This window comes from Lytechinus pictus, chromosome 1 (assembly GCF_037042905.1).
Source record: "Lytechinus pictus isolate F3 Inbred chromosome 1, Lp3.0, whole genome shotgun sequence".
Classification (NCBI taxonomy): domain Eukaryota; kingdom Metazoa; phylum Echinodermata; class Echinoidea; order Temnopleuroida; family Toxopneustidae; genus Lytechinus; species Lytechinus pictus.
Window position 1 is genome coordinate 10471768 of NC_087245.1, and position 6588 is coordinate 10478355.

Consider the following 6588-nt stretch of genomic DNA (forward strand, 5'->3'; position numbering starts at 1 on the left):
TCAAATCAGAAAGAAGGACCCCAAATAGCCCATATAAAAATATGATTTTATGAAACAAACTGATTTTGATTTGTATGGATCGACTGAACACACAATCTGTAAAATCTAAATACATGTATCTTCATAAAATTTAATGATTGATTTGAATATTTTCACATCCTGCTAAACTACTATGCTATATTATCCATTCATTATCAGTCAAATTTACTAACATTTTACATTAGATTCTGAAATGTAACTCAAACAACTAAACACAGCCATGCATGCTCACATCTAAGTACTATCTTAATAGCATGCCCTACATGGCAACTTATATCTACCAATGTTTGGTTTTATACAAACAGATGGTCACATCAGAAAAACCCAAAACAAACATTTCTCCAGGCTCAATAATCATGATAATGATTGACATAAATTGTGTCATCAAAAGAAATTTTAATTTGGGGACAACTTTTGGATGAAATTTTTTAAGTAATAATATTCTTACAGAAAATTTAATATTGGAGGATCATATCACATGCTGCAATTACTAAATTTACAATTTTACCAAATAATAAAAGGTGTAAAGAATTTCTAAACAATCTTTCAAAACAGTGGGTGAATTCAGACCTGGTTAAAACCTTGTCCTGGGGAAGTACCTCATTGCTCTGATTGCACAAGATATTGGTTAATTTGGTAAGAACAAAAAGCGTATGGGGATATAAAAGGTAATCATAGTTTGACTGTGGTTTGGGTTTTAATCTTTGGGTTATGGGCTGAGTAAGAGAGGCAATCTAGCTCACCATAATGGGGAATGCCCAAATATCATGTTGAAATTATACACGTGGTTGACTACATGTTGTCATCATGTGATTAGTGGGTGATGACAAGTTTCATTTTAACAAAATATGCTAGAGAAATACACTTTCTATGATTATGACGATGAAATTTCATACAGATATCTGTGAAGAAAGGTCGAGTAGGATGATAAATCATGGTAGGTGAGTGGAGTGGGGTGGGAAGGTGATTAAAGTAACACAGCCTTACCACCAAAGGACCAAACAAATTGAATTAAAACAGACAGATTCAAGCAAACATACCCTTAAAGGAGTTCTACAGACATACAGTTAAACCAACCACTCAAGGGGAACACCACAGCAGTGTTTCACAACATGCTGATATGTTGTGTACGGTTAGCCAAAGTGTTAAACAACACAGAAATGTGGTTTTCCATAGTCCCATTTGAAGGTTGTAGTGTTTGAGCATCCCCCAGGAAATTACACCATTTCAATATTCAAGATGTTGGATATATATGTGCCAATAAATCAGTGAGCAAAATATGCAAATTCCCCCATCACAAGACTATTAATGAAAGTTGCATCATATTGGAACTTATTTTTCAATTTTTGTTTTTTTGCTAAAAATATTCCTGATGCCTACCTTGTCACGGCTGAACAGAGAGTTGCATAATCATACTGTTCACTCCCTGTGCATGCCCTAGCCATGTATGGGGCGGCTACTAGTTATATGCAGGGAGTTGCGAAGCCGTACATGCATCTCTCGGATGCGGTGCTCACCCTTGACAATTTTGGCAGGGCTTGGGAACTGAGATGTCTCGTAACAGGAGTATTGCGAGCGGGGCTGTGCAGCTTCTGAACTGAAATTTTGTCATTCGGAGTATCTAGAGAACTGAAAATTAGGTCTGAAAAAGGGGATCATCAATTGGCACGTCCTCGTACCACCAATATATGTGAGTACCCCGGGGGGGCCACTTCCATTGACGAGTGGATACCATGCGCGACCACGGGGTCTTGAAAAGCACCCTAAACATGTATTTTCCATATTCTGAAAATGCACCCCTTAACAAGTATTGGCGTGTGAAACCCTACCCTTAACAAGTATTGGAAACAAATACTATTGGCAAGTATTCCCAGAACTGAGCCCCTAAACAAGTACAGCGATGTATTTTCCATATTCTGAAAATGCACCCCTTAACAAGTATTGGAAACAAAACGATACTCTTAGCAAGTATTCCCTGAAATGAACCCCTAAACAAGTGCAGAGATATTTTGTTATGTCACGCGTCCCTCGGTCGTCGGTTTTACCTTTAGACACCATTATTTTGGTTTAGTACGGCCCCACCTTCCACACCTCGCGCAAATCGGACTCTAAACACGTAGTGTTGGGGCAAAAAGGACATCCTTTATAAAACATTTTGATTTTGTTTTATCATCCCCGCATATTTGACCCTAAACACGTATATTTTTCCGAGCGAAATAGATACCCTTTTTTCAATATTTTTGTGTTTTTGACACCCTTTTCACGTTACGTACGTAACGTGCCCTATCTTGAAAAAGACATCCTTTTTACGTGTTTTTTTGATCGCGCATGGTATCCACTCGTCAATGTAAGTGGCCCCCCCGGGGTGAGTACCACCAATATATGTGAGTGCCCCCCACCCCCCAGGTCACACCCTTCATATAATCATCATCTCCTTCTGTAATGTTGAGCTATTGCTCAGGGCGCATATTCCTCCGCCAACTTCTTTTCTCCTTTGTTCCTCAAATGTGATGTTTATTCTTAATGTAAAGCATATAAAATGACTACTTCTGAATAAATCATCTAATATGTTAAATCATAAGTCATAGATATATAGGTCATAGCAAAAAGGAAATCATGATCTAAACCACTTATTCTAAAACGTTAGTGTTCAGGAAAATTGTGATATCATTTATTGGTGCTGACTAAAGGGAAGCCCTGTGCCCCTGGGTTACCAAGAGGGGTTTACAGGGCACCCCAGGGCAGTCCAGAGGGGTAACATGGCACCCCATCTCTTCCTCTTTAGCTAAAGGTTTGTGAATCACCATTATCTGTCACAGGTATCTCGGAGAGCTATCGAGTGTCTTGCTTATTGTTTTTGTGTTGACTTCCATCAATCTATAACAAGATGCTACATAGAAAATACAAACTGAATGTGCACACCTCAGCTTCACTTTGGAAGATAACGTCAATCAAATCACCATAAAAGAGATAGTTTTTACCATTACCGTTGCCAATGGTAATTACAATTGCTTACTGTAATTCTGATATTTTAATCTAAACCTGTGTGGTGTCCATTACATATTGTTTGACTGATTCTTTGTGACATAGATGAATTTGACCAATTAATTAGATTTTACAAGGTCTCTCTGTAATGTTGATTGTAAGATTGATTTTAAGATTGTAAGATTTTATTGACTCTATCAACCCCCTCTTGAAGTATGAGAGTACAAACATATTTACAATAAATGAAAACAAAAAACATAAAAGATAATATATATGTACCTGTACGTGTGAAAATAACAGATAACATTTACAAGCCAAGGCATTTGGAACATTTGCCTACTCTACCACTACGTGTACACACATTCTCATCTACTTACTTTCTATAAAACTATGAATGTTGCTATTCTTCTTATAATGATAGGAGTTTTGACATCCTATTAATTACATAATACTAAATGATATACAAAAAGGTTACAAATCGTCGGGAAAATCCTCACATATCTCAGAAACTAAAACAAATTGCTGCCTAGAAATTTAGTTCTGAATATAATAGGACTTGTACTTTCATTTTCTGTAAAAATCTCAAAATCAATTTTTTTTTAAACCAAAATTGACTGATACCACGGTGCAGATGAACGCCGACGAACATAACCTAAAATTTACTTTCTTCCCATTCTCGTATGGAGGGGCTCAACACCAGAAATATTTTGAAAGCTAATTATCAGGGACTAAACTTTTTTTTTTTTTAATTATTATTGTAAAGTTTACCAAAATCAGTTTAAGGTCACACCCACAATGTGTTTTATGATGTAGTCTGACATTTTATGAGCAAAATAATGATCACTTTCCTAAAACCTAAGCCAATCTTGAAGTCCATAATTTTCAATCATTAATGAGTAAATAGTTTGATCCATTCATTATTGCCAAAATAGCTTACTTTACATTTTCAATATGAATTGACTTCATCAATACATATTTTCTACAAACTCTCACATGATTTATCTGTAGCTTAGGATTAAATTAAGTATTTATTGTTTTGACATTTTTTGCATTTTCTTTGTGTGGCATATAAAAACAATTACCACCCTTATCCCAAAACATTGCTTTTTGAATGAAAGTTGTACAATAAAAACTTTAATTAAAGACACGTGGACAAATATAATTGATTTTCACTTTTCCCAAGAATTCAAAATATTGTTTTGGTGCGTCATATCAAAAACATCAAAATCTGACATAGCACTTTCAGTTTTCTTTGTAATCATCACATGATATTAATGATCAGGTGACAGTCAGAGGTATAGAAATTATACCAAGTCATCATCTTGATGGGGCACCTTGCCAAAATTTGGGAAGTGAGAGGGTGGAAAATTTATGATATATTATACTTCAAGCCTTTTTCATACAAGAGGAAATACATATAAAGCAACATTAGGAAAATTATATGTGTTCATACTGAAGGGATTAAACTTGTGACGCACATGCATTTCATCTGGAAGCAATACTGTGATTACTGATTAATTAGAAAGTGTGTTGTTGTGTGATATGATTATTATTATGATAGTATTGTTTGCCTTCATTTTTTTTCTCTGCATGTTCTTTCCAGAAGGCTAATACTGCCAGGTTCTCACAAAGAATGTTTGATAAGCAAATAGTGCAATACTTGCATTTACCCTGCTTCTGTTGTCGTGATTTTGATTCTAATAAATATAAGATTTGCTTCAAAATTAACATGGGATTATTTAATTTATTTACCATTGCTAAGAATTATTTTCTTGATTTCATTCATGAGAAATATTTTCAGTTGATTTTTCTGTGAGATATTATCCCACTGCATACAAATTGTTGGCAAGTTATCAGCAATTTAATTTCTTTTCTTAATGTTTCTTCATTCTAAAGGGAATAGCAGGCAGGGGAACAAACAAATGACTTACCTGGAAAATACAACTCATTCACATGTAATCTACATCAGTAATATGCTCTTATTTGAGGATGAAGACCTACAGACTGAGATATGTATCATACACACGTAACAATTCGAGGTCAAAACTGAGATTTGGGATTGAGCAAGAGAGGAAATCAGCATAGCGTCAATATGACGTCAAAGTGTTGGTACCATTTTTTACAAAGAATAAATGATTGGGAAAAGCGTACAGCTAGTACAAGCCTTTTTTATTTGATCTCTGAAACCAGCCAACTGTTTTTATATATTTTTGGTACTTATTCACTCTTAATTTCAAGGATTTAAGATAAATGCAGAGCGGTTATGAATAGTGACCAGCCAAACATTAGATTTACATTTGAACCTTGTGGATTCATATTTAAAAGTACAAGATTTGAATTTAGATCCATTGGGATTTGAAAATAAATATTTAGGATTCAAAATAAATCCAAAGTTCTGCTGCATGGTTATTATTCACAACCAATCCTCACTTATTGTAAATCCTTGAAATTTAGAGTATACAATCCTGCCACTCAATCATATTCTTCTGCTTTGTAGTTCAAATCCTGTCCTACCCCTTTGGACAAGACTTCAATCTATATTTGTTGTTCTTGATGCTGCAGTCACATTTCCCCTACGGTGGCTCTATGGCGAGTCACAAACAACCGTTTCATTCATTTTTATTTAAACCACCATTATAAAGCTGGTACAAAACATGTAAAACAGCTATTTTCGACTCGCTGTACAGCGGACGTAGGGAAGATGTGACTGCGACATTACTGAGGTGTAAATGGACATCTATAAGCTTCAAATAAAGAAGTGCTATGAAGAACTGAAGCCAAGACTGTAAATGCTTGGACCCGAATTCACATAACATAATTAAGTGCGTATCGGGCGCGCATATAAAAAATGTCCAATGTTGAAGCGCGCTTTTGTCACAGTGCAAATTGACGCCTGTTACCATGGTAAGATACACTATTCAATTCATGAGTCCACTGTTTGAACAGTGGACTCATGAATAAAATAGTGTGGATAACCACGGCAACAGGCGTAAATTTGGTGCACTGTGATAAAAGGGTGCATTAGCATTGGACTTTATACGCAGTAAAATAAGTATAATTTATACAGGAAATCTGCATAAACCATGGATTCAACCATGGGTTTTCAAAACCACCTTTGTGAATTCGGGCCTTGAAGTCCCCATACTTTGCTATTATCATTTGAAAAATTTGAAATATTTCTCATACTAAAATACAATAAGATGAATGATGTAAATGGTGCCCTTATTTGCACAATGCCTGTGTATCCTGTGTTGTACACATATTTTTTTCAATGAAAATTAAAGCTAAATTTTGAAAACTTACGGTGGGGGTGGACTTGCCTTTAAAATGATATGACTGGTTGGTTTACAAAACCCCACAAAAGTACAGCTTCAACTTTTAAACTTGTATAGAGGAAACAGACAGAGGAAATAATTTTCATATATCCGTATCCAAAATTAAGATTAATGATAAAAATGATTTAATTCAATATCACTACAAAACAGTAGTGGTTGAGATTTATTACTGCCTAAACTTAAGTCTCATATTTCTACTTCCTATCTGATGGTACCTCTTGTACTCCCC